We start from the raw sequence: 25,499 nt of genomic DNA on the forward strand, positions 1-25,499 counted from the left end.
TCTTGGCCCAGAGATGACAGCCAAGCAGGCACAGCTAATAATTAACCTCCTGAAATGCTGGCAATCACACAGCAGCTCAGCAACATCCATGGAGAGAGAAACAAAATTAAACTTCGGAGACAAATTTTTAGAGTTAGAGTTTCGGTAACAAGCAGGAATTGCATCAGGGGAGCTGAACTTTGAAGTGGACTTCCCTCAAGGAAAATAGCAGTTGAGTTAAAAGGTCATTATTTTGGAATATCACTATTTTTATCTTCACGGATGCTGCCTGGCCTGCTTGGTATTTTGCAAATTATGTTTTTGTTTAACAAACCTCCAGCATTTTTTACAGTGTAACAGCGAATCAAATTTACTCAGCAATTTCCAGAGCTATTTTTATCTTACCAGGTGTTGCTCTATCATGTAGAATTCACAACAACCATACCAGGGTAATGTGTTTGCAGTATTTTCAAGGTCTTTACCAAGTCCAATTTATTGCCTTTCTGGGAATACCTCTGAGAATGTGCTAATGAGATACAATCAATATAATCTGTTTGCTCAGCCCAATTCATCAATTAGTGAAAATTCAGAAATAAATAACTTACTCCCTTACACAAAGACATTTTGATTAAACTTGCCGTATAAAACAATATACTGACCAATAATACAAATAATTAACAAATTGCTAAGTGATTTATTGTTATGCCTGATCAGGAATTCTCTACAAATACAAAAAAGAAATAACATGAAATATCACTATTTTACATATGAAAGGAATTAGAAATAAATTTAGCAAGACAAACTAATGAAGTGTTAACAATTTCTGGTGCATTGCTTTTTAAAAAAAATTGCTTTTACTTGCTTCTTCTCAAAAAATGCATTCCTTGCAGCCCTTGGACATTCCAAGTGTAATCAGCTGTTATAGAGGAAAAGAGAATGATCAAAGTGCTAAAACAATCCCATAAAACAATGGTTGTTGGCCTAATCTGAGACACAAGAGATTCTGCAGATGCTGTAAATCTTGAGCAACACAAAAAATGCTGAAGGAACTCGAGGCCTGCTTAGTTCCTCCAGCATTTTTGTGCGTGTGGCCTCCTAATCTATTTTGTTGATGTTGTTGGAAGGAAAAGAAATTGGCCAGCTAAGTGGTTTTCTTCTAAGCATTAGTATGGGTCCTTGGTTTAAGCGGCATTTTCTGCCAGGAATCATATATTTACACATTGCTTCAAATATGTGTGTTGCTCGAGGCATAAACAAAGTATTAAAGTTAAATTTAATTATTTTGTAATCATATCTTCACCTCTCCCTATGTGCAACAATTGCTCAGATTAATTGTAGAAGAATTCATAGTAGGATTGTTTATAATTGTGTAGGTGTTAAATCCCTAAAAGATAACACACATCTTTGTTTAGGATCATTTTTCATTAACCCAGAGAGGAGAGATTTGGCTTCTGGTGACAGAGTACATGGAAATCTGATCTCCTCCATAAGAATAAACCCAAACAACCTTTCGTGGTCCTGGCTGTAGGAGGGAACGCAGCCGCACATCACTTCATACATCCTACCTCCAAATCCCCACCATTGTGGAAGCTATGGAGAGGGTGCAGAGGAGATTTAGCAGGATGTTGCCTAAATGGAAAACAAGTCTTATGAGGCAAGGTTAGCAGAGCTGGGACTTTTCTCTTTGGACCGCAGAAGAATGAGAGGGGACTTGGTAGAGGTCTACAAGATTATGAGGCATAGATAAGGTGGATAGCCAGTACCCGTTTTCCAGGGCATGAATAGCAAACACCAGAGGGCATATGTACAAAGTTAAGGGAGGGAAGTTTAGGGGAGACATCAGGGGTAAGTTTTTTACACAGAGGGTTGTGGGTGCCTGGAATGATGGTCAGGGATGGTGGTGGAGGCTAAAACATTAGGGGTATTTAAGAGCCTCTTGGACAGGCACATGGATGAAAGAAAAATAGAGGGTTATGGGGTAGTGTGGGTTTAGTACTTTTTATAAGGATTATATGGGTCGGCACAACATCGAAGGCTGTTGCTGTAGTGTGTAGTGTACTGTGCAGTAGTATTCTAGTGTCTAGTGTCTAGTGTCTCTAGTCTGTTCACCGTCATTATCCAAAATTGTAAATGTGCTAATAGTTATAGAATTATCGAACAAGTAGAGTTCTATTTGAATTCAGATTCTGAAATGCAATCACTATTTCAGCATCAGAAACAGAGGAATCAAACCTGCAAACAGCAGCCAGATCAGCTGTTTCAGCATCAAGACTGAGGAATGAAAATTTCCCAAGATACCCAAAGTATCCATCATTCAGAATAGATAATAAAACAAAATCAACAACTAATTTTTTATAACTAATTTTTATTGCAACACCAACAAATTACATTCATTACAACCAGTTGCCGATTACATTTTGACTGTTTAAGCCAGCCACCCCTCAACCCTCATTGCCATCCCCCTCTCCACCCCTCATCCTCATCCCCACCCCCTCTCCACCCCTCCCCCCCTCCACCAACCAACTGAATAGTAATGCATACACAGACAGAGCATTCCTATTTTAACAAAAGATCTTTTAAGTTAGATATCAAATTTGTCCACATTAAGATTGAGTTTGGTCGTGCATCATTTACTCTTGCTGATGATAATTCCAGGTAAGAAATGTCCAAAAAGCTCTGAAGCCAGTGAGTACTTGAAATATCATGAGGAGGTTTCCAACACTGGACTACAATCTTCTTAGCTGCAGTCAGGCCTGCAGCCAGACTTTGTGTGTTTTTCCCATAAGGGAAAGGTGGGAGTCATCATTTAGGAGATGTACAGTGGGGTCCATTGGTAATTATACCCCCGTTAGTTCTGTAAGAGTACTGATAACCTTCTCCCACAAACCAAAAACCCCTGGACATTCCCATACAACATGTATAAAAGAGCCAACAGTTCTGTGGGGGCAAAATGAGAAATATGGGTCAGGAACCAGTCACATTTGATGTCAATTCTCGGTGTTAGATATGCTCTATGACAAAATTTCAAGTGTATATACCGATGATTCGGGTTTTTCGAAGCACTGGCAGCATTATCCCAAATCGCATCCCAGTCTAAGTCTTGTCCCAATTCAGATATGTCCCTATCCCAGGCTTTCATTCCTGATGTGGACATATAATTCTGGGAGTTTAATTTATCATAGATATATGACACTATCTGTCTTGGAGCACTCTGTATCCAACTTAAAATGGATAGTCCTTTAAATCTGATCCCCAGGGAACCCCGTAGGCTTTACACACTGATCTTACTCTAAAGTAGAAGAAAAGAGAGTGTTTATCAATATTATATCTAGATACCAGTTCTTGAAAGCTAAGGGTAGTACTTGCCCCATTAATATCTTGAAGAGTAAAAATACCTTTATCCTCCCAAGTTCTGTTAGTGAATGGTTTCCCCCTAGATAGAAGATGATTATTGTTTAACTTGTATTAAGACCGTCTATGAGCCCTAAAGAACGTGAAAAAGGAGGGTTATATGTCAGCGCTCAGTGCTGTGCTGCCATCTTGCCTCGTGCCTCACCGAAAGTCATTAACAATTAATTTTTGATTACTGTCAACTTTAAAGGGGGTCACTCATTCTCAGGACAAGCGTTTGACAAGAAAGAAAGAGTAATCCAGTGAAATGTAGATCACTAGACTCAGTGCAACTTCCGTTGGTAAGAAAATAAGCAATTTGCATGTTGTTAGTTAGTTAAACTTTATTCCATGCTCTACAAATACAGCCTTATTCATATTTAAAACATATTCTATCTTTTTTTCAATCATTCCAACTCTAGAATATACCGAATACTTATTAAAGACACTGTCAAGCTGGTGATGGTGCAGAAAAGATTTAGGAGGATGCTGCCTGGACTAGAGGCCTGAGTTATAGGGACTGGTTGGACATGTTGTGCAGTGCTCTGCAAACGTCTTAGGCACATACATAGCTTGGGTGCTTAAGGCCTTTGCACAGCTGTAGCAAATTTATGTTTTGCTTTCTACTGCTGCCGCAAGAAAAACCTCACGGCCTATGTGAGTAATGACAAACCTGATCCTGGTATGGGTCTCTTTTGTGGACTGAGAGTGGCAAGGAGGCAAGGAAAGGGGAATTATAGTTGAGAAAAGGGGAAGGGAGGGAGCAGGAATCACCAGAGAAACATTCTGTAATGATTATTAAACCAATTGTTTGGAATCAGATGACCTTGCCTGGTGTCTCAAAGCTGGGTGTGTCTGCCCCCTCACCATCCACTGCTCTTGGCACTCCTTCTCTGCCACCTGTCCCACATCCCTCCCGTGGAGGACCACCTTCGCCATTTCCAGCGTCCTTTGCTCATACCAGATTTACAAGCTTGCTCTCTGCTCCACGTTGACAAATACAGTACTGTATCTTTATTCCTTGGAACATAGAAAATGAGAGATGACCTCACCAGAGTTTATAAAATCATGAGGGTTATGCATATGATGGACAGTCATAGTTTTCTCCAAGGCTGTGGAGTCCAAACAAGAAGGCACAGATACAGTGTAAGAGGAGAGGGTTTTAAATGACACCAGAGAGGTAACTACTTTAAACAGAGGGTAGCAAATACCTGGAATGAGGTGCCAGAGGAAGTGGTTGAGGCATGTACAATTGTAACATTTAAAAGTCAGATAGTCACAGAAAAGTACAGCACAGAAACAGATCCCTTTGGCCTATCCAGTCTGTGCCAAACCATTAAAACTGCCTGCTCCCATTGACCAGCACCAGGACCACATCCCTGCACATCCCTCCCATCCATGTACCTGTCCAAACTTCTTTTAAATGTTGAAATCAAGCTCGCATGGACCACTTGTGCTTCCAGTTCATTCCACACTCCCATGACCCTCTGAGTGAAGAAGTTTCCCCTCATGTTCCCCGTAAACTTTTCACCCTTCACCCTTAACCAATGACTTAGCTTATTGTCCTACCCATCCTCAGTGGAAAAAGCCTGCTTGCATTTACCCTATCTACACCCTCATAATCTTGTATACTTCTAACAATTTCCCTCTCAATCTTCTACATTCCAAGGAAAAAGGTCATAACCTATTCAATCTTTCCTTATAACTCAGGTCCTCCAGACTCGGCAACATCCTTGTAAGTGTTCTCTGTACTCTTTCACGTTTACTTAAATCTTTCCTGTAGCTAGGTGACTAAAACTGCACTCAATACTCCAAATTAGGCCTCAACAGTGTCTTATACAACTTCAACATAGCATCCCATTTCCTATACTCAGTACTTTGATTTATGAAGGCCAATGTGCCAAGAGCTTTCTTTATGACATTATCTACCTGTGATGCCATTTTCAATGAATTATGTACTTGTATTCCCAGATTCCTTTGTTCTACCGCACTCCTCAATGCCCTACCATTCACAGTGTAAGACCGTCCCTACTGAAGGGCAAGACCTCGCACTTGTCTGCCTTAAATTCCATCTGCTATTTTTCAGCCCATTTTCCAAGCTGGTCTAGATCACGCTGTAAGCCATGACAGTCTTCAGCACTGTACACTACACCCCCAGTTTTGTTGTCATCCACATATTTGCTGATCCAGTTAATCATCCAAACCACAATGGGCCCAGCACCAATCACTGGGGCACTCCAACAGTCACAGGCCTACAGTCAGACAGGCACCCATCTACTACCACTCTTCGTCTTCTCCCACAAAGCCTAATCCAATTCGGTACTTCACCTTCAGGTAGTAAAGTGGTTTTGGATAGGTACATGGAGAGGAGGAAGGGTTGAAGGGTTATGGGCCAAACACAGGCAACTGGGACTAGCAGGGACTCATTGGGCCAAAGGGCCTGTTTCCTTGCCATAATACTCTATGATTCTATAACATACTCAAGTTCAATGAATTAAATATATGTAAAACCCTCATTTAACAACTATCCCAAAATGTTAACTGGAGTTCAAAGAACCTGGGCAGAAAATGTCAGGGAAATCACAGGGTCATTGGGTAGCTTCAGTAGTGTCCAGCAGCAGGAGTGAAGGTGGGTGGATATCGGATAAACAACGTAACAAAATAGGCACTTAAGGGATCGGGTGGAAAACCAGCATAGCAAGTCAAGTACAGAATTATAAAAATTATGTTTGACAAATTTGCTACAGCTCTGTGGTGATGCAGCACAGGGAGTCAACAAAGAAGAATCTGTTGATGTAATTTTCAGAAGGTATTCGACAAGAGCTCATGGTATTGAGAAAAATGAGTAAACATAGAAGGAAGACTGGTTATCACATAGAAGTGTCAGAATAAACAGGCTCTATTCAGGTTGGTAGGAAGTGAACAGTGGAGTGTTCCTCAAATATTTATTATTTATACTAATAAATTGGAGCAGGAGGCAGATTATAAGGTACCCCAGTTTGCTGATGACACAAAATAAGTGGGAGGAAATGCTGTAATGAGAACAATTGGATTTCGCACAGGAATATCAATAGGTTGAATGAGCAGACAAAAACAGCAAAATTTCACCGGGGGAAAGGGCAAGGTCATACACTTTGGTAAGAGGAGTCCAAAGGCAGACTATTGTCTAAATGGAGAAAGATTTTATGAGTGAATTGAAGAGGGATGTAGTTGATCTTATTCACAGCTCTCAATGATAGCAGACAAGAACAGCAAGTTAAAAGGCATATTGGCATTTATTGAAAAAAATAGAATTGAGCCTGATTGAGCTTTGGGCTTCGATCTTTGGTATTAACACTCAGATTCCACCATGACTCATTGTCCTTGTGCCTCTTGGGACCACCTGACCTGGGACAGCCCAATATCCACGGGCACTTTTGTCACTTATCCACATCAAGCATGGGATGGAGGCCTGGACTCCGGATGTTCTCTGTCTGATGTCCACATTACTGGTCTTTGAGCACAGAGGGGAAGTCCAAACTGAGGATATCCCTCCTCACTGGCCTTCAAATGTTGAACACAGAATGCAGAGCGGAGGCCTCAACTCTGGTCTAACCTCGAAATCCTCCACAGCCCTGTCACTAAACCATAGTCAGACATAACTAAAAGATTAGAGGGTGATCATTTCAAACTGCCTCCAAGAGGGCCACAACTTTGTTGTGGTCTGAAGGCTTGCGTGCCACAATAACCCAGAGATGAAGTTGGCTGGGATCAGGGATTTATGCTTTGGCTCTCATGCCAAACAGGTCCAAGGGTAGAGGCCAGACTAGGACTGGTCCAGCATTCCTCCAGGTTCAGGGGTTCAGCTCAGGGCTACAACCCTGACTGGTAAAATAAAACTGTTACCGAATCCTTCTACATCTGCATATCTGACGGTAGTGAACACTGAGAGAAAGCTACTGACATGTTGAAGGAAGGTCTGAACACTGCCAGAGACGGAGGACCTTCATTACTGCCCTAAACAGCAGCGGCATAACGAGCAGCAAGTATTTCAAACTGAGGTGTGTACGATCATGCTAAATCTCTGGGCTTCTCTTACCTGTGGAATTGTAAAGGTTTGATCACTGGGGATTTTGAAAGATCAGGGAATTGAGGACTATGGAGAAATTGTGATGAAGAGGAATGGGGCAGACTGGCCACAGTCATATGGAATGGTGGACCAAGCTCCAGGGACTGACTAGCCCACTCCTGCTTCTGCCCATGTATCTTTAATGTTCGCATGCACGACGTGTGCAGAGATCTGAAATTGATATCAACTTTGCAGCTGATGTTGAAGTTAGATGACACACAACTGATGACAGGAGGAGCCCAAAGACCAGTTTTTAAAGATTCTGGTGGTAAAAGTGCAGAGAAACCATTCCTGGAAATGATCTTTATATCAATATGGAGCTATGGAATGAATGAAAGAGATTTTAGGACTACAGGGAAGTCCATGCTATTGTGAATAGGCACAAGAGTGGGGTTGAGGCTAAAATCAAATTACCGGTACTCATGATCTTTAATGGGGAGACGGGCATGTTCAACATATATGAACATATATGAATGTATAGCCAACTTCTGCTCTGATTTTATATGTTCTTTGGAGAGGTTTCATCATTAAATACAGAAACAGTGGACTGCTGAAAAAATGTCCTTCCTCATTATCAATTCATAAAGCAATAAAACTACCAACTAGTTCAAAAAATGCAAGTTTAGCAAGTATAAAGATCACTTCAGTTTTCAGTATAATTAATCATCTGACCTTTCTAATTAATAGTCAGAAACTGTTTGCACTTTGATGTAATACCCTAAGTTTAAAATCTTGGTTTTTTTTATATATCAGTAATTGACTCCCATTTATTAAGAAAAATTTAAGAATTTCTGTTTCATACCTGAGGTAGATTTTCTGAGATTGCCACCAAGCAGTCAATGATCATTTCGTAAATGTTTTTAATTCTTAATAAGGATTCAGCAGAAACGCAGAACGTATCTACCGGCAGGAATCTGAGCAGGTATTATGTTACTTCCAGGCAGGTCTATTTACAGCAGCTTCTGCCTGTATGATTCAAGTGTAGTGGCAGCTGGCTGTACAGCTGCCCCATATATGTAGAGGAGAAACACAGCTGCTTGCCTGCCAGAATTCCAGGAGCAGCGCTGATCAACTCAGAAGACTAATCAGGACGTTTTACTGCTCAGAAGCTATCACACTGGAGCCGAAATGCCTGATGACCTCATCGATGAATCTGAAACCTTAGCAATCATGTTAGAACTTACATGTAGGTTATAGTTGATTAAAAGCCTCAACCAGCAGTAAGCTTTCCCTTCCTCCATTTTCAGGTGCTGGAATACTGAGTCACAGCGCATTTTGTTACAAGTTCTACAGCTGTCATTTCACAGCTTCTCAAATCCCCACATAAGGTCCCTGGTCCACAGTGTACTGACTAACCTTCACTGGCAGGGGCAGCTATTACATTGTACTGCACTGCTTCAACTTGGTCAAAAGTCTTCACACGACACCCTCACTGGATGTACCACAAACTGGGTCAGAAGGCGGCACAGAAACCGGGCAGTGCACCTTCATACAGTGAAATCTTCTCCGAGGATCGTCACGTTCTTGTGGTAGAGAGGCTTGTGAGTTCCTCAGATCCCAGGAGCAATGCCGTCTGGAGGTAGGGCCTCTCATGGAGGTAAAGTCAAGGGGGAGGAACGAGACAAAGAGCGATCCAACCAAGGCCCCAGTGGTGGAGCTGGCGGACGATGATGACATATTACAACGGCAGTGAAAGTGGAGGTTGGCTGCAGCAGGGAAGGGTCCCCAGGCGTGTGCACTTCATGCTGCTGGACCGTGACCTTGACTGGTCAAGGACCATGAAGTAGCTGCTCGAGAATCAGCCTTCCCATGTTAAACAAAGTCACATACATGCATTCTCAATTAGGGCAACCCCTTAGGAGAACATTGCACTCAACTCGAGCGATTGCACTGCCACTGCAGTAAGATGTGGAATATTTAAAAAATCCAAATTCTGAAAGTGGTTATAATTGACAAAAGCCACCTGAATATGATGAAAGTAAACTCTCATTTTTAAAATAAGTACTGTTTAAATATAAACACAGGTTTCAGCGGTAACCAGCACCTTCTTCTTAAGTGGCTTGGGGGAAGAGTCTGCTATTGCATACTGGAGGCATTAAATACCACTGAACGTAGTGTGTTTAATAGACACATACTAAACGTTTTTAGGGTTTCCTTTCCCAAGGTTCATATTGAGCATTATGTTCTGGTCCACAGTGTACTCGCTAATCTTTACTAACAGGGGCAGTTATTATATGGTTACATGTTCTTCATCCTTGCTTCCTCAGAGATCAACTAGAGCAAGGGAAAGGAGCCACAACTTTTCTACCAATCCAGATTAAAGTGGTTAATGGAGGAAGAATGCAAGAAATCTTCCATCATTTACAGCTACCAGGATCAAGGGCACTTGGATCATCATATGAGACACAGGATGCATTGGGATAAAACGCTGGGCAGGTAGTCAGTCACGTTATAATGATGTTGCCACATACTTCCTTAGCTTCAACGTTGACTATTGGTTCTCATCATCACAACCATGTGCTCACCTTTTAATTTCTAGTCGTACTTAACAACTGTCACTTTCCATCTTACCACCCTCTAAGGTTATCAATGTTCAACCTTAATGCACAGGACAGCTGCCTTTTTTGCCCCTCTCCAGCAATGAAGTCACAGTCCTCTCCTGTGGTCCAGTCATGCACACTTCCAGCATCAGTGCAAATCCCGAGTTCCTGAGCCCCACTCCGGCCCAAAAATCTGGGACAAACCACAGACCTCTAAGGCATTTATTGGAAGGGGAAGGTGGAATGTGTGAAGTTGTTTTCAGTTCCCCCAACATCTTCAGTTTTTACACATTTTATGGAGGTGGCATCAATAAAAGTAAAATAAAATCACCTGTTGCTCTTTAAATAACTCAGCTGCAAAAATAAAGGAAGTCTGATGGTATCTGCAGAATGCCCACACCACATCCCCATTTGTGGCCTTATTCTAAAACAATATGAAGAAAGCTAAAGTCTGTAAAAGTGACACAGGGCTATCACACGGACAATAATGGGCAGCTGTTTAACGTAACTTACAAGAGAAACCAAGGCAGCTATAAATATTGAAGTCTTTGATAAGCAGAAGCTCACATTTCTAAGATACTACCAGGCCCCTAACCAAATTCCAGCATGCAGCTAAAAACAACTATATAACAACTGTGTAAACAGAGGCTACTACTCAACCTTCCAGTAGCCAAGTCAAAAGATGACTAATACAAGGAATATATCTACCTTTTAAGCTTAAGGGTTAGCCATCAGAAAATTCCAAAAGTTTCAGTAAACTTCTGAATTGTAAATAGTCATGTCAGCAGAAACTTCTTCATCTGAACAAACTCCATGCTTTGAAAACAACTTTCTTTTCCCTAAGCACCCCAGTAATCTCTTTATGGTTAGCTTCTACCCACCTTCATAATGGATTTTTATCTATATTTCAGATAATTATAAATGAAGCATTCAGAACTGCTTGGACTTTAAACAAGGTGGAAGGAAACATTACTGAACGTTCAGTTTTATTACCTGTACATTTGAATTTTGCAATTATAATAATTATGTTTTAAGTTCAAACCAACAGTCCAAATTTATAAAAATTTCTTAACTTAAAATCAAGGGATACATCTTTTATCAAATTATCTCCCTGGAGAATTAAATAAATTGATATTATACAAGTGAGACTCAAAATCTGTTAAATTTTCCTCATTTTATTCTGACCAAGCAGCCTACTTGCTCTAAGTTGCACCGGCCTGTGTCTGGCCCATGTCACTCTAAACCTGTCCTATCCCTGTGCCTGTACAAACGTAAATACTTCAAAGTTAGTCTAAAAACTGATATCGTTTCAATAATGCCACTTTTAAGTGGTACAAAAGAAGTGTAGGAAATCTGTTTATTTTTGAAATTGAGTCAAGGTTGTGCACAGTGAAGAAGTTTTGAGAAGTTATGTAATGCACCACAGGGCAAAATCCTGGCAGGTCCTTTCCTTCAACCAAATCTTCTAAAACATCCCAGCCATCGATAACAGGAAAGTATTTCAAATGTGGGAGAAATTTTTTTAAAAACCAGAAAATCTCAAAGAGTTACAGAAGTGATACTTCTTTCCGGGGTGGTCTGTTCAAAATGAACCTCGAGTCTAGTAAAGTCCCATGGTTAAAAGATGAGGAAGTATAAAAGATGAGAACTAAGTAAGTTGGTATTTACAAAGGAAAATTTGACAAATTATTTAAGGAAGTTGAATGGATGTTTGAAATATATTCTAAAACTAATTCCCATCACATGTTCAATCCTAAAGGATTTGTACAGCAGCTCACAGCCTCAGGACAATCTAACACATTCAACTATCAACAGAGTGCAACATGAGTAAGCCATATGGCTGTTAAGCGTTCTGCTCTTTCGCAAGATCAAGGCTGATGTGATCTTTGACCTTAACTCCGTTTTCACACCAAAAGCCCACAAACCTCAAATCCCCTGTGGTCCAAAACTCAAGTATAATGTTGAAGATACTTAAAGACTCAGTATTGTTAGTGCTCCTGGGTAGAAACCCCCAGATTTTTACAATCCACAATAAGAAATTCCCCCTGAACTTGCTCTTAAACGATCAAATGTCTATTTTAAGATGGGGGGGGGGTCCCAGTTCTGTTTTCTTCATCAAGTGAAGTATCATCTCATTATTGACCCTATCAAGCCTCTCACTCTCTGTGGTGAACTAGATATACCTGTCTGACTGCTCCTGTGGCTCCTCCCACAGACCCTGCTGACTGCTCCTGTGGCTCCTCCCACAGACCCCTGTATAAAGGCGACTGTGGTCTGCTGCTCTCCCTCATTTTCCCAGGATGTAGTGTTGTTTGTTCTTCCAATCAATAAAAGCCGATATCTCACTTCCTAAGTCTCAGCATGAGTTATTGATGGTGCATCACTCTCCCAAACTCCAAACATTACAAACCCATCCTACTCAATCTTTCCGCCAGGACTAAACCCTTTCTCCAATAGTCAGCTTAATGAACCTTTCCCATACAGATTCTGAATAAAGGATATCCTGCTTTAAAATAAAATAAATCAAAGCTACACAGAGATGTGGCCAGTAATATCATCTCAAGTTTCGCTCACCCTTACTCTCTACACCTTCGCCACAGATGTCAACTTTCTATTTGCCACGTTAATTACCTGCTACACAGCCCATAACATTCAATCTGTCATTTGCCAAATTTTCACCAGACAACATTGACCACAACACCTGTTGCATGGTGAACTCCCAGTGACCCTGCCAAATCTGCAGATTAGCATTCTCCCTGCTTGATATCCCTCTACTTCAATGACTACAAAAAAAAAACTTGTGGTACCATCTGCAGTTTTTAAGAGAGCCCCAAACGATCTGGAAACCCTTGCTGAAACAGCTCAAATAATGCAATGGTGATGATGGATGTCCTGGATAGTGTTTTTGGAGCAATGGGTCACCTGCGTGTTGTGAAATTACTGCAGCACTGGTAAATAAATATGTGGCCGAACTGAACAAGTAACCAACTGAAAATGGGTTGCAACTTCTTTCATAGTAATTATATTACATATATGTTTATATAATCCTGTGAAGGGTCTTGGCTCAAAATATAACCACGTCTCTGCCTCCATTGATGCTCTTTGGCCCACTGAGTTTGTCCAGCAGTTTATTTTCGCTCCAGATTCCAGCAACTGTACTTCCTCTTGTGTCTCTTTCCACAGCATTATCAAATTTCTTGTGCAAACAAAAAATGACACGATAAAGAAGAAAAACAAAAACAAATCAAGGCAAGGCAGCAGGAGGAAGGTTAAGGCTGTGCAACATACTGACCAGATTACATTGAGAGTATAATACCAAAACATGGGCAAGAGATCAAGAAAGAGGCACCTATTTATTCTAAATGGAAAGAAGAGCCATTATGAAAGATAAAAGAAACACAAGACCTGTAGTTTATTTCAGGGGTTTCCAACCTGGGCTCCACAGACCCCTTGCTTAATGGCATCGGTCCGTGGAACATAAAAGGTTGGGAACCCCCGGTATATTTGAAGGTGATCCTTGTGGAATGTGGAGGTTCTTGCACAGATGATCACATCACAATGAAGAGCACTGGTATTTAGCCCTGATGAAAAGCCATTTTAAAACAGAATCAGCTTTAATTTCATTGGCATCCGTTACTGAATTGTGGGAGCAGTACACTGCAATACATAACAATTCTAAATTATCAGTTACAAAAAGAAGTATACATAAACAAATTAAATCAAGTAAGCAGTGCGAAAAGAGAAGAAAAGATAGTGAGGTGGTGTTCATGGATTCACTATCCATTCAGAAATTTGATGGCAAAGGGGAAGAAGTTTGTTCGTGAAATGTTGAGTGTGTCACTTCAGGCTCCTATACCTTTTTTGTGATGTAGAAATGAGAAGAGGGCATGCCCTGGGTGATGATGGACACTATCTTCTTGAGGCACCATCTTTTGAAGGAGTAATTGAAGCTGGCGAGGTGCGTGACCATAAAACACTTGGCTATGTTTACAACTTTCTGCAGCTTTTTCCAGTCCTGTGCAGTGGCCCCTCCGTACCAGATGGTGATGCAACCAGTTACAGAGCTCTGCATGGTGCACCCTTAGAAATGTGCGAGAGTCTTCAGTGACATACCAGGTCTCCTTAAACTCCTGTTGAAATGGACCTGCTGCCTTGTCTTCAATGTAATTGTATTAATACATTCCACCCAGGATCTCCAGAGACACACAGGAACTTGAAACTGCTCACCCTTTCCTCAACTCACCCTTCCTGAAGTCCACAATCAATTCCTTGGTCTTACTGACATTAACTGCAAGATTGTTGTTGCCACATCACTCAACCGGCTGATCTATCTCGTGCCTGTCTGCCTCCTTGTCAGCATCTGAAATTCTGCCAACAACAGTTGTGTCATCAGCAAGTTTATAGCTGGGGTTTGAGCTGTGCTGTTACAACACACACCCATCCACGCCAGCTTCCGAGGTTCAGACACTCTAACTGCCTGGAGTATGGGTAGTTGTCATGGCCCCTTTAAAAATTCAGGACAGTCCCACTAAGTGGCAATTATGTTTTGGGTGCCAAGGATTGAGCATTTTAAGGAGCACCTGAACTGAGGTTTGGTGTTCAGTTGTAAACCTGCTCATGATTTTGTCTTGTGTTTGTTTTGTGCTCCGATTCTCGATCCAGTTTGAAACCGTGTCTTGACCCTAGCCTCCAGCATTTGGGTCCAAGCCATCCTCGTCGAGGACTCTTGTCACATGTGCCTTGCCACATGGTCAAGGGTGTAGAGAGAATGAGCAGTGGGCCAAGCCCATATCCTTGAGGTGTGCCAGTGATAATTATCAGTGAGGCAGAGGTGTTATTTCCGATCAGCACAGACTGTTGTCTCCTGGTGAGAAAGTCAAGGATCCAGCTGCAGAGCGAGATACAAAGGCCCAGGCTTTGGAGCTTGTTGATTAAAACTGAGGGTATGATTGTGTTGAATGCTATTGTCCAGGTGATCCAAGGCTGAGCGATGAGCCAATGAGATTGCATCTACTGTAGACTTGGAAATAGGTTAATTATTAGACAGTAGTCAGTGATTATTAGTTTTGCAGCCAGTTGAGCTGTGGTTATATACCTATGTCGATTTCTTTAGTCAAAAAATTGATGGAATACATGTTAATCAGTAAACAAGGTCAAAAGGCATGAGTTGCAGAAGAACTGTGGAGTTTTCATCACATCCTAAGTCCTAAGCTGAGCCAGAGATCCCTTCCATCGCTCGGTCTCCCAGCTGTGCCAGGATATTTCAAAGACGGATCCTTGGAGACAGAGGCTGACTAAGAAACCTCCTCCCCACCCACGCTCCCCCCAACTCAGGATTCCTCCTCCACTGGAAGGCAGGTGGGTGGAGCTCAAGTGAGTGATCCACAAGACACATTTCCTGAAACCATGATGCATCCCTTTCTGGGTGCATCATCGCCGGGTATGGCAACCGCTCTGACCACTGGAAACTGCAGAGTTCTGAATTGTGCAGCAGATCAGGAAAACCAGCCCCCCCCCCCACAGACTCTGCTTCATTAAGGCAGGCAGCAAGATCAAAGGCACCACCCTTGTGTGTTCATCATGCCTGACGTTGAAGTCCTGGGTGACCCAGAGCCTCCCAGCCAACAATATCTGCCTGAAGTGCATCCGGCTACAGCTCCTTGAAGATCGCGTTAGGGATCTGGAGCAGCCGCTGGATGACCTTCGGCTTGTACGGGAGAGAGGGGATAATTGATCAGAGTTAGAGGGAAGTAGTCACCCCAAAGTTGCAGGAGGTGAGTAGCTGGGTGACTGTCAGGAGAAGGAATGGGAAGGTGAATAGGCAGTTAGTGCAGGGCACCCCTGTGGCCATCCACTCAATAATAAATACACCGTTTTGGGTACTGTTGTGGAGGATGACATGGTTACTGACACTGATCACAGGTCCGTGGTGCAGAAGGGAAAGGGGGAGAAGAGGGGAGAGCTAGCGATAGGCGATTCATTGGTCAGAGGAGCAGACAGGAAATTCTGTGGACGTGAATGGGACACTTGGATCACACGTTGCCTCCCAGGTGCCAGGGTCAGGGATGTTTTAGATCGCGTTCACAGAATTTTGGAGGGTGAAGAGGAGCAGCCAGATGTCTTGGTACATATTGGTACCAATGACATAGGAAGGAAAAGCAAAGAGGTTCTAAAGAGAGAATTTAGAGAGCTGGGCAGAAAGCTGAGAAGCAAGACCTCCAGAGTAGTAATTTCTGGATTGCTGTCTGTGCCATGCGCCATTGAGGGTAGAAACAGGATGATTTGGCAGACATATACGTGACTGAGAGGCTGGTGCAAGGGGCAGTGCTTCAGGGTCTTGGATCATTAGGATCTCTTCTGGGGGAGGTATGACCCATACAAAAGTCTCTAAACTTTCTGCTTCTAACACCACCCCAGACAGGGTAATCCAGGCACCCACCACTCTCTGTAAAAAAAAAACCTTGCCCCTCACATCTCCTTTCAAATTACCCCCTCTTACCTTAAATACATGTCTTCCGGTATTAGACATTTCAACCCTTGGAAAAAGATATTTTAGCAATCTACCCTATCTATGCCTCTCATTATCTCATAAGCCTCTATCAGATCTCCCCTCAGCCTCCGCCACTCCAGAGAAAAATAACCCAACCCATGTTTGTCCAACCTCTCGTTATAGCACATGCCTGTAACATCCTAGTAAATCTCTTCTGCATCCTCTCCAAAGCCTCAACACCTTTGCTACAATGAAGCAACCAGAACTGTATGCAATAGTCCAGATGTGGCCTAGCTAGAGTTTATGAAGCAGTAACGTAACTTCTTGTGCATGCATGCCAGAAGCCTTTTTAACCACCCTATCAGCCTGTGTAGCCATTTTCTGGGAGCTATGCCCACGTATCCCAAGATCCATCAGCTCGTTAACACGAGCCTGTAACAGTGGCTCTTTGCATTTGGCCTATCACATGTGCAACACTTCATATTTGGGCTAAACTCCGTCTGCCATTTCTCCACCCACGTCTGCAAATGATCTATACCCTGCTGTATTCTTTGCCAGGCTTCCAAAACACCATCAATATTTGTATCATCTGCAAACTTACTAACCCACCCAGCTACATTTTCATCCGGGTCATTTATCTACATTACAAACAGCAGAGGTCCCAGTACAGATCCCTGCAGAACACCACTAATCACAGACCTCCAAATGGAATAAGTCCCTTTAACCATGACCTCTGTCTTCTATGAGCATGCCTGTTCTGAATGCAAATGGTCAACTCACCACAGATCCTATGCATCAAAACCCCAGGACATTAAGTACCCATTCCTACTCCTCTCTCCACCAAATCTCTGTATTGGCCACGACATCACAGTTCCATCACTTTTACTTTTACCCATAATGCTCCTGGCATTAAAATACACATTCTTCAAACTATCCATCCCTTCCTATCTTTTACTTTGCTCCTACTTGTCCCTCCTCTCCCTCTCTCCACCTTCAGACCTGGTGCTTTGGTTCCCATCCCCCTGCCAAACGAGTTTAAATCCAACTGAGTAGCACTAGCAGGTCACACCTGCCCCAGAAAAGATTCCAATTATCCAAGAACCTGAAACCCTGTCCCCTGCATCAGTTCCTCAACCATACATTCATCTGTACTGTCATCCTATTCCTGCCCTGACTCGCACATGGCACTGGGAGTAATCCAGATTACTACCCTGGAGATCCTGCCCTTCAGCCTCTTTCCTAACTCCCTGTACACACTGTGCAGGACTTCTTCCCCCTTCCTAACTATCTCACTGGTACCACGGTGCACCACGACTCTGGCTGATCACATCGCCTCTTGAGGTAATTTTACAGCACTCTGAGACATCCTGACCTAGCACTTTAATTTCCCTTTACTAAGTTACTAGTAACACAAGCAATCTTAAACATCCATCGACAAATCCCGACAGGCCCCACTCACTTTTTAAAACTGCCGAAGTCCACAACAACTCACTCCAGGATCACCTGCTCCACAGACTTCAATGTTCTTCGATATTTGGATTGATAACTGGTCGAGGGAAGTGCCTGGTGTGAAAAGTGTTAGTCTTTGGCTCGAGAGTCTTCGGCGAGGAGAATGAGGGAGGAGACTACGCCAGGCACAATTGGAGAGGGTGAAGACATGACCGCTAAGCTGATTCAGTGTGCTATGTGCTGCTACAGCTGTGGAAAGTGTGTCCAGATTCAGCTTCTGAAGGAGCATGTTGCAGCACTGAAGAAAGAACTGGATGACCTCAGGTTTATCCGCAAAAACGAGAGTTTTCTGGACAGGAGCTACAGTGAGGTCGTTACACCGAGGATACCAGAAGAGAGAAAGGGGGCGACAATGAGGAAGGAAAGGATGCTTGAAGTACAGGAGACCCCAGGGGATGTACCTCTCGTAAACAGGTTCACCCTCTTGGAAGCTGCCAGGACTGAAGATACTGCCAGTCTGAGAGGCGGACAGGTCTGTGAGCTGAAAATTGGTGCAGAAGCAGAGCCAAGGAGTCAGACATCAGGAAGAGCCGTGGTAGTAGGGGACTCCATAGTAAGAGGTACTGAAAGGGGTTTCTGCGGCAACAGGCGAGATTTAAGGATGGTGTGTTGCCTCCCTGATGCTAGGATCCAGAACATCACGGACCGATTGCAGGGAATCCTCAAGGGTGAAGGTGAACAGCCGGAAGTGGTAGTGCATGTCGGCACAAATGACATCGGGAAGAAGAGGAAGGACATTCTGCAGCAGGACTTCAGAGAACTCGGAAGAAGGCTGAAAAGCAGGACCTCCAGGGTGGTTATCTCTGGTTTGCTTCCAGTTCCTCGTGCTGGAGAGGGCAGGAACAGGGAGATAATGGATCTGAATGTCTGGCTGAGGAACTGGTGCAGGAAGCAAGGATTTACATTCTTGGACCACTGGGATCTGTTTTGGGGTAGGGATGAATTGTACAAAAGGGACAGGTTGCACCTTAATAGGCGGGGGACCAGCATTCTGGCAGACAGGTTTGCCACTGCAACACGGATGTGTTTAAACTAAGTAGTGGGGGGGAGGGGATGAACTGGAAATATAAGGATGGAGCTAAAGGGAAAGTGAAAATAAGAAAAGTTAAAAAGGACAACAGAATCAATGGAGTAGAAAGCTCAAGAAGAGATCATACAGTATGGCCAAGTGAAATAGGAATTGATATGAATGGAGAGGGGAGTAATGAATTAAAAGCATTATATATGAATGCACGAAGTATAAGGAATAAAGTAAATGAGCTTGAGGCTCAGTTGGAAATTGGCAAATACGATGTTGTGGGAATAACAGAGACATGGCTTCAGGTGTACAGGGCCTGGGAAATGAATATTCGAGGATATACATCTTATCGAAAGGACAGACTGACTGGCAGAGGGGGTGGGGTGGCTCTGTTGGTGAAGAATGATATTTAGTCCCTTGCAAGGGGGGGGCATAGAATCTGGGGATGTAGAGTCAGTATGGATAGAACTGAGAAATTCTAAGGGTAGAAAGACCCTAATGGGAGTTATCTACAGGCCCCCAAACAGCAGTCTGGATGTAGGGTGTAAGTTGAATAAAGAGTTAAAATTGGCATGTCGCAAAGGTAATGATACAGTTGTCATGGGGGATTTCAACAAGCAGGTAGACTGGGAGAATCAGAATGGTACTGGACCCCAAGAAAGGGAGTTTGTAGAGTGCCTCCGAGATAGATTCTTAGAACAACTTGTACTGGAGCCTACCAGGGAGAAGGCAATTCTAGATTTAGTGTTGTGCAATGAACCAGATTTGATCAGGGACCTCGAGGTAAAGGAACCATTAGGAGGTAGTGACCATAATATGATATGTTTTAACCTACAATTTGAGAAGGAGAAGGGAAAATCGGATGTGTCAGTATTACAGTTGAACAAAGGGAACTATGGAGCTATGAGGGAGTAGCTGGCCAAAGTTCAATGGAACAATATCCTAGCAGGGAAGACAGTGGAACAACAATGGCAGGTATTTCTGGGAATAATGCAGAAGGTGCAGGATCGGTTCATTCCAAAGAGGAAGAGAGATCCTAAGGGGAGTAAGGGGTGGCCGTGGCTGACGAGGGAAGTAAAGGGCAGTATAAAAATAAAAGAGAAGTATAACAGAGCAAAGATGAGCGGGAAACCAGAGGACTGGGAAGCTTTTAAAGAGCAACAGAAGATAACAAAAAAGGCAATACGCCAAGAAAAAATGAGGTACGAAGGTAAACTAGCCAAGAACATAAAGGAGGATAGTAAAAGCTTCTTTAGGTATGTGAATAGCAAAAAAAGGTTAAGACCAAAATTGGACCATTGAAGACAGAAACGGGTGAATTTATTATGGGGAACAAGGAAATGGCAGACGAGTTGAACAGGTACTTTGGATATGTCTTCACTAGGGAAGACAAACAATCTCCCTGATGTAATAGTGGCCAAAGGAACTAGGGTAATGGATGAACTGAAGGAAATTTATATTAGGGAAGAAATGGTGTTGGATAGACTGTTGAGTCTGAAGGCTGATAAGTCCCCGGGACCTGATGGTCTGCATCCCAGGGTACTTAAAGAGGTGGCTCTAGAAATCGTGGATGCATTGGTAATCATTTTCCAATGTTCTATAGATTCAGGAACAATTTCTGCTGATTGGAGGGTGGCTAATGTTGTCCCACTTTTCAAGAAAGGAGGGAGAGAGAAAACAGGGAATTATAGACCGGTTAGCCTGACGTCAGTGGTGGGAAAGATGCTGGAGTCAATTATAAAAGAGGAAATTACAACACATTTGGATAGCAGTAGAAGGATCAGTCTGAGTCAGCATGGATTTATGAAGGGAAAATCATCTGGAGTTTTTTGAGGATGTAACTATGAAAATGGACAAGGGAGAGCCAGTGGATGTAGTGTACCTGGACTTCCAGAAAGCTTTTGATAAAGTCCCACATAGGAGATTAGTGGGCAAAATTAGGGCACATGGTATTGAGGGCAGAGTACTGACATGGTTTGAAAATTGGCTGGCTGACAGGAAACAAAGAGTAGCGATTAACGGGTCCCTTTCGGAATGGCAGGCTGTGACCAGTCGGATACCACAAGGTTCGGTGCTGGGACCGCAGCTGTTTACAATATACATTAATGATTTAGATGAAGGGATTAAAAACAACATTAGCAAATTTGCTGGTGACACAAAGCTGGGTGGCAGTGTGAAATGTCAGGAGGATGTTATGAGAATGCAGGGTGACTTGGACAGGTTGGCTGAGTGGGCAAATGTATGGCAGATGCAGTTTAATGTGGATAAATGTGAGGCTATCCACTTTGGTGGCAAGAACAGGAGGGCAGATTACTATCTAAATGGAGTCAAGTTAGGAAAAGGGGAAGTACAACGAGATCTAGGTGTTCTTGTACATCAGTCAATGAAAGCAAGCATGCAGGTATAGCAGGCAGTGAAGAAAGCTAATGGCATGCTGGCCTTTATAACAAGAGGAATTGAATATAGGAGTAAAGCGGTCCTTCTGCAGCTGTACAGGGCCCTGGTGAGACCCCACCTGGAGTATTGTGTGCAGTTTTGGTCTCCAAATTTGAGGAAGGACATTCTTGCTATTGAGGGAGTGTAGTGTAGTTTCACAAGGTTAATTCCCAGAATGGTGGGACTGTCATATGTTGAAAGATTGGAGCAACTGGGCTCGTATACACTGGAATTTAGAAGGATGAGAGGGGATCTGATTGAAACATATAAGATTATTAAGGGATTGGACACACTGGAGGCAGGAAGCATGTTCCCGGTGATGGGTGAGTCCAGAACTAGAGGCCACAGTTTAAGAATAAGGGGCAGGCCATTTAGAACAGAGATGTGGAAAAACGTTTTCACCCAGAGAGTGGTGGATATGTGGAATGCTCTGCCCCAGAAGGCAGTGGAGGCCAAGTCTCTGGATGCATTCAAGAGAGAGTTAGATACAGCTCTTATAGATAGAGGGGTCAAGGGATACGGGGAGAGGGCAGGAACGGGGTACTGATTGTGTATGATCAGCCATGATCACAGTGAATGGCGGTGCTGGCTAGAAGGGCAAATGGCCTACTCCTACAGCTACTGTCTATTGTCTATTGTCTATTATCTATTCAACAGATAGTGTTTAATTTTAGAAAGAGAGATTTACCTTACCATTCCAACACATCCGAAAATAGCATGATTACATTTTACTGCAGCCGACAACTGATGGTACATCCAGATCGCAGGACACTCTTCCTTCCTTAGGATCTCAATACACCGCACACTTTCCCTGGAATGAAGATAATCCAAAGCAGAGATAATCTCTGCTCCATGGAAATGGGTGTGATCCTCAGAAGAGGTGTGTTCCTGTGACAAGGAGTTACAGAATATATCGACACTTCCATTGCTGTGTTATTGAAAGCTGATTACTAAGCACCTTTAGCTTAGTGAGTGGTGGACTATGCAGGTCAGCAAATTGAACCTTGGGCTTTCTGCCTGTCTGTGTTAATTCATACCAGTTCATGTTCAAATAACTGCACGTAGCAACAAAAAAGAAACCCAACATCCTAAAAAAAAAGCAAGGAAATGTAATTTCAAAGAGAAGCAAGCCTTCCAGATACTGCTAAAATAAAGTATGTTCATTGGCCCGAAAGGTTAATTCTGTTTCTTTATCTGACGTACTTAACCTGATGAGTACTTACAGATATTTATTTCATGTGCCTTCAGCATCTCCAGTATGTTATTTCCAGACAGCACTTTTTAATTAGGCATTATCTTCCTTCTAGTCAAGATGGAGTTGAGGTCGTGGCTTGGTCTTAATTATGTTCATAGGGATTGTTTTTGGGGATGGAGAGGGATGTTAGAGGTCAAGCTGGGGTTTTGGGACAGGAATATGGGGGAGTTAGAGGTCAGATTTGGTTTAGGGTTTATGTGGAGGAGTTAGTGGTCAGGTGGGAGCCTAGACCTCCACTCCACACTCCACGTTCAAAAGCCAAGGATGGGCGAAAAATGACACTCGAAGTCTAGGTCCCCACTCCGTGCTTGTAGACCAGCAAACTGACCATGAAACAAAGGCCATCAGTAGATGCCAGGGTGTCCCAGGATCGGATATCCGTGTGAACAGGAGGCACGAGGGCTGACGAGTCAGTGGGCCCGGAGTCCAAGGCCTGCATTTTGGGGCCCCTTCATTGACCAATCTGGGGGTTGATACCGAAGGTTAATTGGAAGCCCAGAAGTCAAAGCCTGGAGACTGGAGGCCCTAAGGGCTGTTCCTGTGATCGGTGTACTGTCCTTGTGTATGGGTAGGTGGGAGGGAGGAAAGAGACTTGCCTTGTCTGTTGCTTGCTGTGTTCTGTGTTGTTCTGCCAAGCACTGTGGGCATGCTATGGTGGCACCGTGATGTGTGGCAATTCTTACAGGCTTTCCCAGCACACCCTTAGGCTGTGTTGGTTGTTAATGCAAACCTTTCACTGAATGTTTTGATCTACGTGTGATAAATAAATTAATCTGAAATCTGACCAGCCCTCCATTTGCATATTTCATAACAAAGCACAAACAATCATGTGTTTGAGAAGAAACTTCCAGAGCCTTTAAAAAATAGTGAACAAGACGAAAATGTTTCACTAGTTTAAAAATACCATAGTTGAAAAACAATTTTTCAAGCTCCTCTGCCTTTAAAATCAGATAGCAATGAAAAGCCTTCACCAGCCAGGCAGGTCCTATACCACCATCTATATCGATGATTTGGATAAGCTTGCACCAAGCATGGTTAAAGAGTTTTCAGATGACACTAAAATATATGGCATAGTGGACAAAGAAGAAGATTATCAAAAATTACAAGGGAGCTTGATTGTCTGAGTAAGTGGGCCAAGGAATGGCAAATCGAGTTTAATTTGGCTCAGTGCAAGGTATTGCATTTCGATAAACTAAATCCAGGTAGGGCTTTCACAGTGAACGGGAAGGTCCTGGGGAGTGTTGTTAAACAGAAGAACCCTGGAGTACAAGTACATGGTTCCCTGAAAGTAGAGTCACAGGTAGACAGGGTGGTGAAGAAGGTTTTTGGCACACTGGCCTGCGTAAGTCAGGGTATTGAGAATAAAAGTTGGGAAGTCATAGTGCGATGGAGCTCAGGCTGCACTTGAAAAACACACACACAAAACGTTGGAGGAACTTAGCAGGCCAGGTAGCATCTAGGGAAAGAGTACAGTCGACGTTTCAGGCCGAAACCCTTTAGCAGGACTTAACTGTGTTCAGTTTTAGCCATCCTGCTATAGGAAAGTCGCTATTAAACTGGAAAGAGTATAGAAATGATTTAAAGTAGAAGGATATTGTCAGAACGAGGAACTGAGTTATAGGGGGAGTTATAGACAGTATAGGACTTTATTCCTTAGAGTGTATGATTACTGAAAGGTGCTTTTATAAATTAACATGGGCAGAGACAAGGTGAAGGTACTGGTTCATTTATGCATTGCAGGAAATCTGAGATTCTGTAGAATTGTAGTCAGATAAGGAAAAAAAAATCTGTTTTTTTTGTATTTTGTTATTTGTATCGCTTCATACTTTAGCTTAGATCACCTTATCTAATATTCAACACTGTACTTTGAACAGAAAAACTGGCCCAAAATAGAGTGCAGCATAGCCATGCTTCCACATCCAGTAAACTACTTCCACTTGTAGCAAGACCCTACAAGATCAAATATCAAACTCAACCCAAAAATCAAAGTGAATTTCAGAAATCTTGAACTAAAACAAAATCAATATACTTTTCAAAAACATATTTTATTTTGCTTTTAAAATTAACAGAGTAACATTTTTCAAAGTTTATTGAAAACATTGTTGGCCACAGACTTATTGAATGCGCAGATCTTTATTGGGAACTGCTGTGGCAAAATAATATGTAGCTGAACAGTTTGAAAGGGCACTCACAGTTAAAATGGATGTATGGAATTTTGTAACGCTCTGGTTTCAGTTGTAATGCATGCTAATTCATCCTACAAAAAAAAAGTTTGATTTTAATAAACAGGAAAATAATGAACCTGAATTTCTAGTTAGAGATGTTGATTACATTATAGACAAAATGTTTAGGCATAAACAATTAATAAAGCTCCATGGATTTATTAATCTATTAAAATTCAATGATGTTTTGACAACTTACTTTTGCTGGAATATCTTCGGAATTTTCATGGCATAATACTGTCCAGTAGCTTTCTCTTTAATTAGAATCACCTTTCCAAATGTGCCTTTGCACATTTTTAAATATTCAACATTATGCATACAGAGAACAATAAAGCAGTTTCATAGGACTACAGGGTTATAGAAAAGATACTGCAGTTAGATTATTTTGACAATTTATTCTGTACAATGGATTGATAAGGATTTTCAGCTGAATTTCCCCTGGAGCAATTATGTTACCTAATAGCGTCTTCAGAAGGACACATTGTTTTGCCTCTTGTAAAAGTGACGCTTGAAAACGCTGACAGGTATTTTAATATTTGTAATGCATCTTCG

General features: G+C 42.5%; 1 pseudogene; it reads right to left on the reverse strand.

Annotated features, from left to right (window-relative positions):
* Positions 1 to 1,338: 1,338 nt before the first annotated feature.
* LOC140724533 (RAC-alpha serine/threonine-protein kinase-like) lies at positions 1,339 to 25,265 on the reverse strand (annotated as a pseudogene).
* Positions 25,266 to 25,499: the final 234 nt, after the last annotated feature.

The sequence above is a fragment of the Hemitrygon akajei genome, chromosome 3 (assembly GCF_048418815.1).
Source record: "Hemitrygon akajei chromosome 3, sHemAka1.3, whole genome shotgun sequence".
NCBI classification, from domain to species: domain Eukaryota; kingdom Metazoa; phylum Chordata; class Chondrichthyes; order Myliobatiformes; family Dasyatidae; genus Hemitrygon; species Hemitrygon akajei.